This window comes from Clupea harengus, chromosome 8, assembly GCF_900700415.2.
Source record: "Clupea harengus chromosome 8, Ch_v2.0.2, whole genome shotgun sequence".
Classification (NCBI taxonomy): Eukaryota; Metazoa; Chordata; class Actinopteri; order Clupeiformes; family Clupeidae; genus Clupea; species Clupea harengus.
Genome location: NC_045159.1, coordinates 13,800,240 through 13,812,929, shown reverse-complemented (window position 1 = coordinate 13,812,929; position 12,690 = coordinate 13,800,240). Strand labels below are relative to the sequence as shown.

The 12,690-nt window shown below is 47.3% G+C and overlaps 1 long non-coding RNA gene across 1 annotated transcript; it reads left to right on the top strand.

Annotated features, from left to right (window-relative positions):
* Window positions 1-12,042: 12,042 nt before the first annotated feature.
* On the top strand, window positions 12,043-12,491 carry LOC122133052. Its single transcript, XR_006152512.1, has 2 exons — window positions 12,043-12,153; window positions 12,251-12,491. It is a non-coding gene; the product is annotated as an uncharacterized LOC122133052 (long non-coding RNA).
* The last annotated feature ends 199 nt before the right edge of the window (window positions 12,492-12,690 follow it).

Here is a 12,690-nt window from a genome sequence, read left to right as displayed (position 1 = left end):
TTCAACAGAGGTCCAGCCAATTGGTGCTAGTAGTCTCACAATTAGTGAAATGGGGATCAGTGTGCAGTGAATGTGTCTCAAGTGATTGTAGTATAACGACACCTGTGTCTGGAAGGTCCATTCACTGGTCAGTATTCAGAAATCAGTATTCCTGGCTACCGTTACACCATGAAGACAAAAGAACACGTCACTAACACATTTCACTTATTGTGAGACTACATTACTGTGTAGAAATCTGTTTTCACTTTGACATGAAAGAGGGATTTTTTTTATTGTTTTTGTCAAAAAAGCCAACTTATACTGACCATGATTGATTTGTAAAACATCCAAGGGGGTGAATACTTATGCAAGGCACTGTATAAGACAAAATTACCCGTCAAAATAAAAGTGCCTACTAATCACACATAGCACCCAGAAGCACATGTGAAATAATGAAAGGTAATTAGATAAAAGCAAATACTGTGGTAAATACATTTTTTCAAAATAAAATTTTAGAATAGAATGAAACTGTTTTGCGCAAGGGACAAGAAGACAGAATGGAAAACAACATCCATCCGTCATCCATCAGTTCCTTTGTAATTGTCGGCTCCCCAATCCAGTAAGAGAAGAATGCTGCTGAGTGCTGAACTCTCAGCCCTGTACCCCACTCGACTGATACAGACCTGAGGAAGAATCTGATGACATTGGCTTTCTGAAGAGAAACTGAGTAGATCAGATGCAAGATGGTTTTGGAGAGTGCTGTGTTAGCACAATACACCAAAGTTGATTAATTTATACATGGCTAGAAGAGCGCAGAGGGAAGATACCCCAGTGCCACAGTGCTATGATGAAATCATTTTGTTCCCTTGCAAAGTGACTACTGTCCCATTAAATGGTGTGCTTTACAACAAGTAAAATGTATGTGGCCAATTAGCTCTTGTACACCATGTTTATTATTTACAGAGAGTCATCTTATGTTTCCCAAGTTTGACTAATTATCATTTTACAAATGTATTATTAATACCAACACTGATGCTGAAGTAGCCAGAGGATCTTCAGTACCAGCAGGCTTTTTTAGACAATGACAAAAGAACACTAATGAAATAAAGTGTTCCCTCTCGAGGCTCTATTGTCCTGACTCTTTTGCCACACAGCGCCGGAAGCTGCATTCAGGCTTGCTGATTAATTCAAAGACCACACGCACGCACGCACGCACGCACACACGCACACACGCACACACACACACACACACACACACACACACACACAGTGGTCAACCCCGAGAACTGCCAAGCAAATGGATTACATGCAAGGGGTGGGGGAAAGAGACAGCGCGTGAATGACACAGGGGAAGAATAGACAGTGACAGAGTGATGTGCGGGGAGGAGTATGGATTACTGTTGGGAAATGGGGACTCCCTGGCCTTGTGCGCCTCACTCTTAGCCAATCAGCCTGACTGTAATCTCATTGGCGTGATGCAAGGGTCACAAACTGGCAGTCCTCTGCGCTCAGAACTGGGCTGTTGCCAGAGGTCAGAGTAATTCGGTAGCGTAGAGCATTAAACAAAATAAATGTCTAAATAAATAAACAAATAAATACATAAATAGACGAATCCATAAATTAATCTTTTCCTACCCAAAAGCATACTGTATATGAGTTATGGAAAATGTTATGTAAAAGGGAGCTGTTTGCAATGTCAGCGGGATGCACTGACATAAAGGTGGGAGGGTGGTTAGACATGGGTACAGTGTCTAAGGCTGTGCTCCTTCACATGTTCGCGGGGAAAGAGTTTGAAAAGATGTTCCCTCTCCATGTCAGAATGAGAGGACAAGGGCTGCATGCATAAGAGAGGAGAAGAATGAGGAGATAAATGTAATGGCCGGCAGAGCTGTTCAGGATGTACTGGAAGAGCTACCTGGAAATTGTTTGGAAGATGAGAATCATGTGTTTTTCCCTAATAGATATTTCATTCAAAACATGCAAAAAGGATTATGCATGATAGTGAGAATGTATCTCTCACATTACTCAATGTCCAATGGGTTGACTGATCATGATGTCGCTAGGTAATGACCCAAAGTAAGGGAGGAAAAATGGAAAGCCGCACACTATTTGTTTCTTATTAATCTTTTTGTTAATTTGATCATTTTTTTCTCTGCCATGAATGATGCGAGCTGCTTGGATAAGGAGGTTTTTGCATAAACACGTGGCAATGGGAGATGAATTTGCAGCTTTGCTTGCTTACCCTCAAGCAACCCTCATGAATATCTGTCCTCGGGGCATTATTTTTACGACTGATGAAAATTGCACTTTAATAAATCATTTCACATTTAAGCCCATCCTTAAAAACATGTTGGTTTCGAAGATCGAACATCTTCTGACACAAGCTTTGATTCACATGTAGCCTACCATGAATATTAAAAGTTGACATTCAGTGACAATAACTCAACATGTTAATTCGGTAAACTATCATTAATTTTGCTGTATTTACCACATAACAAAAAAAATCTCTTGCTGCTTTTAAAAACTGCTGCTTCTTGTTGTCTTCAACTCACTTTGCATTTATTCAGTAAGTGTCAACCATCACTATGAGCCCCACCCAGCAGTTTTCATGCCGCACAGAAGTGAAATATTACTTAAACATGTTTTACTTTGGTGGCAACAGAAAGTTATAGTCGGCAAGTCGCCAGATCAAACAACATGGAAAAAAAGAACATTTGCATATTTTCCAGACTATATGTAAACCGCATTACAGTATTTCATGACATTTTAAGAAAAACTATTTACTCCTACGTTTACTTCATTACATGTACTTAAGTACTTTTTCCCAATAAATTGTGCTTATCGGAGTCAATTTAATGCAGAATACTTTTCACTAAAAATGTACGATAAAAAAATGAATGTAGTTACATTAGGCTACAGACGTCTCACTACTTTCATGTTAAATTGTTTTTATTCACGCACACACAGCTTCTAGCCTGCAATGATGACTGCTTTGGCTACATAAACATGGATGTGGATTCCCCATTGGCCTCTGGTTCTATTGGTGCAGGGCACAAACATTAGTCTCCGAGTAGAAATTGGTGGAAAAATGGGATGCATGGGACACTGGGATCCACACATGGCAAAAAATGTCCAAGTTCAACTAGCTAATAGCTAGGAAAGCTTAAGATCTTATTGGGCAAATGTAATGTTACAAGCCTAGTCTATGGTGCAAAAAGCTAGCCCTAGCCAGCATTTAAAATGGCATAAAATACTGTAATGCGGTTTACTTATGGTGCGGTTAATAGTCAGGAAACTACGGTATGTGTTTCTGCCAAAGGTCTTCATCGGCCTGCTATCTCTTACCCTGAAAATGGGTTTGAAGGTAAAATCTGTGATTTTAATCCTGTACACTTTTTGTCAAATTCAGCAAATTGCTCCTCACGTTCATCTAGCTCTCCATTCAGAACTCACACAAACGTGGGTGTTCCAACACAGTCCTGGCTCTGTACTTGGGAAACAAACATAGTGGCTCAGACTTAGCCATGAACAAATCCGGCCAATCAACACGCTGCTTCATTGCTGATAAACTGTTGAACTCAAATATCAACAACCTTTCGCCACAATCATGGACTCCATCTTTAATGATTCTGTATTTTTTCCCGTAGTAATGTCCCATAGGTAGTTATTCAGTGGAAGTTAACTGGTTTTAAACTCAAGCATTTAACAGGAAAGGACTATGTGCCTCAGGATCACAGAGATGAATCCAAAACCTGTGTGTGTGTGTGGGTGTGTGTGACTGGTTTCAGTCTGAACCGACCTGGTACACCCACATGAAGACATGCTCTATGCCACACATGGGCTAGGCATGTCTCCTTACCAGAACATAGGGGCGCGTGAAATTAATTTCAGAGCTACAGCTCGGCTGCCTCGCTCAGATCCCACAGGAGAGACTAAGAAGCAACCGGAGAGAGAGACACAAAAACAGCGGGAAGCCAAATTACATCATCCCAGTGCAAGAATATTGTTTTTTTTTCTCTAAAAAATCTCCACACATCTCAAAGACACGCGTACACACAGCACACAGAAAAATAAATATGAAAACAGAGCGATCAGCATCAGCTAACAGTGGCAGGGGTGGGGAGACAGTGAGGATTTGACATGGACGGCACACTGCGACAATCCGCTTACGCTGGCACAGGCACACGTGGCGGCTCAGTCACACTCCCTCGGCTCTTCTTGAGGAGCTTGTACAATCAAAGAATATCAAACAGAGAGAGAGAGGAGAAGAAAGAGAGGGAGGGAGATAGAGAGATGGAGTATAAGGAGGAAGAAAAGAGGAAGAAAGGCAGGGCCATGAGACTATGATGAGACTTGTAGTCTTTATCTCTCTTTCTTTCTCTCTCTCTCTCTCTTTCTCCCTCTCTGTCCTGTTGTTCTTGCGGTCGAGAGCTGTGGTTTTCATTTCCTGGATGTGAACAGTCGCCTGAGGGGTTGGTCTGCAGCGTTCACAGAGTGGAGCCCCATCTCACCCTCATGCATTTCGAATGCCGACTTTAATTACAGAGCAGCATATTTGGGTGCCACTCTGTCAGTCTTTTCAAAATGAAAGGTTTCTTTCGAAAATGCTCCTTCAGCAGCTGTTTCTATCGCGCGCATGCACAAGTGAAACACGCACGCACACACACACACACACACACACACACACACACACACACACACACACACACACATACACACACACACACACACACACACACACACATACAAACACAACACAAGTGACATCAATGATTTTGATTGTTTTGTAATGACAACTGTTACATAGAGGTTGCTGAGGCCCAGTCTCATTGCCATAAAGGAAACATTCAACAATAATAATCACAATGACGATGACGTTCGTTGATTTTATCGCTTCAGATTTCATGGCCACGAGTGTCTCTCCCTCTATGTCTGGTCCCTGTCTTTGGTTAAATCCATCAAGGGCCGTCAAATTGTGTGTCTGCATCTCCCCTCTATGTCCGTCCACACCGGGATGCTCCAACATCCCTACCCTATCATGTCAAAGCAACGTCACACTTGAGGCCCAGTGAAGTACATGAATGGAACGGGTGGACCATAGGAGAACAGACACTGACTGACATGGGGGTGCTGCATGTGTCAGAGGCACTGAGTGTCGGACAAGGCAGCATGTCTGGTACAGGATGGTGTTGTGTCTGCACAGAGATTTCCCATTGTGTATGGTCACTACCACAGCCACCCTGTGGTAAACACATACAGGCACATTTCAACATGAGAGGTAGTCTTACCACTTTTCAACACAATCACGGATATGACATCGTTTTCAGCAATGAAAGACAACCACAAGCCCGCATAATAGTGAATGGTTTGTGAGTGTGTGTGTGTGTCATCTGATAGAAATATGATAAACCACAGTCCTGTAAATGAAACGTACTGGATTTGATCTGAGATGCAAGTGGTCCTTTGTCACAATATAGCTTAGTCACATCTTAGAAAAAGCATACAGTATGAATAACACTTAAAAGCAGTTAGGGCCCTAATTTGGCGAAACGGATTATTGAATGCCGGGCAATAAATCAAACTTTCCCCCAAGGCGTGGATTTTGGAAATAGGTGTATTCATATTATTCTTTGACAGCCAATCACAAACCATCACTGCCCAAGTTGTATTTATCCATCTGCCAAAAATGTTCCCTTTATTGGTGGAGTGGCGCATTATGCCTACACATTTTTGTAAAAGCAAAGAAGCAGGAGCTAACCTGTGTTATGGGTTAATGCAATTCATTTATTGAGATCAAAGTCAATATATATCCTGGCATGCTTTTTAAAAAAAGATTCAAATGTCTGTTTTAAAAGGTTAAACCCCTTGAAAGACTTAAGCGTCTGGGATGAGGTAATATAAATTGTCCGACTTGAATTAAATGCTCAGTAATCAATAAACAAATGTCATCCATGATGTAAAAACATAATAATAACTTCTTGTTATTTCTATTCACATATTGTAGTCTAATTACACTAAGGCAGAAGAATTCATCAAGACAAACAGCTTGCAACCTCTCATATCTTATGCATTCCCCGTTCATGTAGGATACTGATCACTGCTGCTCTCGCATTTTACGCATTAGGTTTTTTCCCTGTCTATAGGATATCCCATATCGTAAGTATATCTACTGTTACGTGCACGGCTCAATGCATGAAATATAAAAGGGAGGCCATGCAGAATTTATAATAATAATAATAGAAGGTATTTATTTAATGATACAAGGTTTATATTTATCTATTAATTATAAGCAAAATGTGTGGTGAATGTCAGTGTTGTGAATAGAAACCAAAGATGTAATGTAAAGTCAGTTCAGGGTTAAAGCAAAACAAACTACGACAACGACTATCCAAAATCCAACGACAATCCACAATCCAATCTCTATTCAACACCAACGATAACCAACTGCAGGGAAGACCAAAGCTCTCCCGACTGCCGTCTGGTCAGGGCTCTTGTAGCCCATCCAATCACTACACCTGTTTCCAATCCTGCTTTAGAGATAGACAGAACAGGCATGCAAATATCATGGGGCGGGGCCTAGACCCGCAGGGTCGTAACACTACACATGCTCTCACCAGTAGCCTTGTATTACGCAAAGGATTACCTGATGTCCAGTCTCTTCCTTTGATCCACTGATCACTCACCTGTAATTCCAAGTAAAACAAAATTCAATCTCAGTAACGTTGAATACCATAGTCACCTATGATGAACCTAATATACTGTTGCAGGGTTTCCAGATATAAGCTCTACAATTTTTGATGTTAGATTATTACATTGAATATGTAAGCATATCATATGTCTGAACATTTTACATTCTAGTCCAAAAACATTCTCTAGAATGTAGGCCTATGGGTAAGATGGGCTACATCGATCTCAATACAAATGTTAGATGGCCATGGAATCTAAGGGGGGGGGGGGCATTTACAAACAGGTCTGACTAGCTACAATTAATTTAATTGTTGGGAACAACAGAAGATGCATTATGGTTTATTCCTTGTAAAACTGTACGGAACCCACGGCGATATTGTCATCTTCTTACATTGTAATGTCGTCTGAAACATTCAGTTTAAAGGTTGCTTGACAACTTTAAACTAATTAACTTTGGCCTGGTTCTGCCCACTTAGTGCCTCTGAACACACCTTTACCGCCTGCTTCACCACTTGTGCAACTGTGCGTATGCGCTGCTGTTTCCGCCAGCCATTTTCGCTGCCAAACTAGGGCCCTTAAAGGTGGTGTGCCCAATTGTAATCCAATAACCATTTTGTCAAATTCAGCAAATTGCTCCTCACAGTCTTCTAGCTGTTTGTTACGTCCTGGCTCAGTAAATGGGAAACAAACAAAGTGGCTCAGACCAAGCCATACACTATTCCATCCAATCAACACGTTGCTTCAGGAGCACAGAAGGGAGGGGAGTAATTTGATTGGCAGTTGAGCTCCAATATCAACAACCTCTCACCAGAATTGCAGACTGTCCCTTAAGTTGTAGTATTAAATTGTAGTTCCTTTTCGCAGTTTACTGCGACATAACAGTATGGTACACGACACTAGTCATGAGCCTAAATCGAAGCATTTATCCATTCACGCCTGAAAGGCCGCGAGATCTGTCAGCGCGCACTCCTGAGCCCGCCCCCTCAGGAGTCCCTATCTTGAGTCGCGCCCCACAGATCAGTCTCTTTGAAAACTTTGCAAGACCGAAGTGCCAGCTCCGAGTATATCCTCTACGCTACCAAAAGTCAAAGAGTTTTGTGTGCTTTTGCTCTCTACGGGTTGGTGAGTTATCCGGGTTCTTTAACCCTCACTAGCTCAGGGCGCTGCAAAATTTAACTTAATTTTGGAAGTAGTAGCTGCTATCCTGGCTGCCTAGCTGGCTAAGTTTCTGACTAGCCTGCTAGCTTGCTAACAACGTGTTCGTTGCTGATAGTGTGCTTGTGTTTTAATACTCTTCTCTACTTTCAGATTAAAAAAGATGTCCAGACATTACCCCGACTGCAGGCACACCCGTGTCAAGGGTGACCACCACCGTCGGTGCGTGACCTGCCTCGGCAGGGACCATGCAGTGGTCGCGCTCTCGGGCGATGACCCTGTCTGTGCCATCTGTGCTAGCCTCACGCTAGCTAAGGCTACCAGGCGCCTTGCGCTCTGGAAGCGCAAGGACACCGAGGGGGCTGCACCGGCTCCATCCGGGGCTAACGCCCCTGTAGGACCGAGTGCGCCTCCAGCCGTGGGCTCTGTGAGTGATTGCAGCCGCCTTGCAGCTGCAGCTCCACTCTCGGGCCTCTCCCCGTCACCGCCGCCTGCCAGCCCTGGGGCTGCGGGCAGCGAGGCGGAGGAGCTTCAACCGGGCGGTGTCCTGCCCGAACTCGAGCTGGACATCAGCCTGGATGATGATGATAGTCTGCTGAACTACTCCGATGAGCACAGCTCAATCGCAGAGGCAATGCAGACAAGCCAGGACGTTAAGATGCGGGTGGATACACCCCCTACTTCGTCACGGATTCTAGGCCAGCAACTCCATGAGGTTCGGGCTCCCTCTCCCTCCCCCTCCCCCTCCCAGTGTGCGGTCCTCGCTGCTGGACGGGGAGTTTTATGCTGGCCCCGCCGCGCCAGTTCCCAGCTGCATCCCCTTCTTCGAGGAGGTGCACGAGGAACTGCAGGCGACATGGGCGACCCCCTACTCGGGCCGGGCCCCGGTGCCGGGGTTTGCGCCCTACATGCAGCTCCACAGGGCTAGTGAGAGGGGCTACCTCTCCTTCCCTCAGGTGGAGGATGCAGTAGCGGGCTACCTCTCGCCCGCCTCCCCCACGATGCGCCTCGGCCCTACGCGGGTGGCCAGGCACCAGGTTCAGCTGGCAGAGAAAGCCTACTTGGCTGCAGGGCAGGCTGCCTGCACGACCAACACGGCTGCGCTGCTACAGCGCTATCAGGCAAAGCTCCTGACTGAGCTTGCCTTGTCGCTGGGGGAAGATCACCCGTCTGTGGCAGAGCTCCGTCGCGCAACGGATCTGTCACTCAGACTGACTCGGTGCACCTCACAGGCACTGGGGAGGGTGATGGGTGCCGCGGTGGCTACCCAGAGGTCTCTGTGGCTATCACTGGCTAAGCTCTCAGACAGAGAGAAAGCACCACTCCTCGACGCTCCGGTCTCTGTCCAGGGCGTCTTCGGTGAAGCAGTGGTCACAATGGCTGCCAGGTTCGAGGAGCAGCAAAAGAGCAGAGAGGTATTCCAGGCTTGGATGCCTCGCTCTAGCGGCCCGGGTGAGACGTCCTCCTCAGGACACACCACACCCGCACTGAGCCTGAAGCGAAGCGGGTTTCGCTCGCCAGCTCCTCCAGCGAAGGTGCCCACCAGGCGAGGCTGGCAGAGACACCCCTTCCGCCCTCCACCTCAGCCTGCAGCACAGCAGCAGCCAGCTGCGCGCCCTGCCCAGGGCGCAGCCCAGGCCCCGCGACAGCACTCCGCTCGCCGCGGGCGGGGCAGAGGTAAGCCTCAGGCTTCCTGATGGTGACAGTCAGCCAATGGTCACACAGGGGGGAGCGGTGGAGCCCACACCGCCTCCACAGAAATCAGCCTGTCTCTCACATGTGAAAATCATGTCCAGCACGGTAAGCAGGTTCTCACAAGCACCACACTCATATGTCCTAACTCCTGTCCCAGATGGCGCAGTGCCCAGACATGCTTGTGCGACTCCCCCCGCGATGCACACAGTGCAATCGCACCCCCCAAATTTTTTCAAAAACATGAGGGGGCAACCCCAGATCTCGTCCCCCTCCCTAGGCGGAGTGGGTGTAGATCTAGGTTTAGACTCATTGACCATGAGCGGGTTAGTTCCCGACAAATTCAACTCAAAGCACAACCTGGCTGGTTGTGTGGCGAGTTGGTGCGCATGCGCAGTTTCACCATGGGTGCTAAGAACGATCACAAAGGGTTACGTGCTGCAATTCGCCCGTCCCTCTCCGCCATTCAGCGGAGTGATCCAATCTGTGGTGCAGCGAGAACAGTCTCACTTCCTACGGGAAGAGATAGTCTCCCTGCTCAGAAAAGAAGCGATAAGCATAATTCCTCCCGAGGAGGAAGCTTCAGGCTACAGCCATTACTTCCTGGTCCCAAAAAAAGGACGGGAATTATCGGCCAATATTAGATCTACGTGTGTTAAACAAAGCACTCATGCCGCTACGGTTCAGAATGCTGACCCCACGCCGGCTTGTGCAGTTTATAGGGCCAAACGATTGGTTTATCCGGATAGACTTAAAAGACGCTTATTTCCACATTCCGATCCACCACAGACATCGGAGATATCTGAGGTTTGCGTTCGGAGGAATAGCGTACCAATTCAACGCACTCCCATTCGGCCTGTCCCTAGCGCCGAGGGTATTTACAAAGTGCGTAGAGGCAGCCATCGCGCCATTACGTCTACGCGGCTTACGCGTTTACAATTATTTGGACGACTGGTTAATTGCTTCTCATTCAGAGGCTGCAGCAGTGCAGGACGGCCATCTAGTGGTGGCGCACCTGTATCGACTGGGCTTTGTAATAAACAGGGAAAAAAGCGTTCTCTGCCCCAGGCAAGTTACGCATTTTCTAGGTATGATTTTAGACTCCACCTCCATGGAGGTCAGGCTGTCTCAAGAACGGATAAATGCCATCAAAACATGCGTGCGCCAGTTCCGACAGGGACAGTCAGTCTCGTCGCTGTGCTGCCAACGCCTGTTAGGAATGATGGCGTCGGCCGCTATAGCGCTCCCGTTAGGGATGTTGCGTATGCGGCCATTCCAAATATGGTACCTGTCTATGAGGCTCAACGCAGTCACAGACAGGCACCGCAGAGTAGTGGTGTCCTCCAGATGCAGGAAAGCCCTGGCGATCTGGAGAACCCCCTGGTTTCTCGCCGCGTCGGGCACTATGGGCATAGTGTCGCGTCGCGTAGTGGTGACCACAGACGCCTCCACCATGGGGTGAGGGGCAGTCTGCGAAGGAAGAGGCGTGAACGGTCTCTGGTCTGTGACAGAGGCCGCGTCTCATATAAATGTGTTAGAGCTGCAGACAGTAGTCCTGGCTCTACAACACTTTCTGCCCAGACTGAGTGGTCAGCATGTGTTAGTGAGGACGGACAACACTGCGGCCTTGGCGTATATAAACCGTCAAGGCGGAGTGCGCTCCCAGTCACTACACCATTGGGCGACTCGCCTGCTCCTGTGGGCAGCGAGGCACGTCCTTTCCCTCAGGGCAGTTCATATACCAGGTCACCTCAACTACGGTGCGGACCTGTTATCGAGGGGCGATCCTCGAGCAGCAGACTGGTGTCTACACCCACAAGTGATAGACCAGATCTGGGTGCGTTTTTTCAGGGCGCAGGTGGACTTGTTCGCAAACAGGCAGAACACCTGCTGCCCGTTCTGGTTCTCGCTAGGGGGCGACAACCCCCCACTAGGCATAGACGCGCTGGGCCACCAGTGGCCAGCTCTACGCCTATATGCTTTTCCCCAGATCCCGCTCCTCCAGCAAGTGCTGTGCAGGGTAGCGGACGAGGGCAGAGAATTGATATTGATAGCCCCCCACTGGCCCAATCAGCCGTGGGCGGCAGATCTAGTCAATATGTCAGTGCAGCAGCCTTGGGAGCTGCCTCTGCGGAGAGACCTCCTAACGCAGGCGCACAGGACATCCGGAGTGGTGGCGTCTCAGAGCCTGGCACCTGAGAGGTGCAGGCTCATAGCGTCAGGCTTGTCGGATGCGGTGGTGGCTACAATACAGAGTGCCCGAGCTGTGTCACGCTTTATGGAGGGGGTGAGACGGCTCAGGGTGCTAGAGAGACACCTCATACCCTCTTGGGATCTGCTAGTGGTGTTACGTGCTCTCACAGGGCCTCCGTTCGAGCCCCTGGAGACAGTGGACATAAAGTTTGTCTCTTTAAAGACTGCGCTGCTGCTGGCGTTAACGTCAGCAAAGTGCGTTGGTGACATGCAAGCCCTGTCAGTTAGCCCATCGTGCCTTCAGTTCTCGATCGCTGTTGACAGAGTGGTTATGCAGCTGCACAGGCCATTGCCTTGTTGGAGGCGCTCCCAAAAATGTTCCCTTCCCCAACCGCCCCTCCAAGAAAACTCAAGTCGGCAAGTGAGGCACTGTACCATGTCCTTGAGGTGGGTTTTAGTGTCAGTACATAATGCTTTCATTTGTGAATTTCATGTGTGTGGTTTAACTTCATTCTACCCCCCTCCCCCAATTTGTTGCTTTCAGCCATCTGAGGACCCCAATGTCTTCTTGCGTAACTGATGACCTTGCCAAGGGACATGCTTCTGGAATCCCTCATGATACTGATGGGATGCTACTATGTGTTCCAGTTAACCTATTCCAAGTGTATTGCTAGGCTATTGTCCATAATACAAACAGAGGTACTCAAAGATTTTATTCACGAGAGTGACAAGACGACAACATATAAAAAGGTGCTTGCTGACTGTCAAGCATTCATCCAAACCTAGTCTGTCTCTCCCTCTCTCTTTGTCAACCTCTCTCTGTATGTCACTCTTCTGTATGTCACTCCCCCCCCCAACTCTTTCTCTATATGTCTGGAGGTCAGGACAGCACACAGTAACACAACGTCCAATGTATTTCCAGCTACATTTGTCAATGATTTGTTGACTGTTTGATGAATTCTGACTGTTTGATGTGTTGCTGAA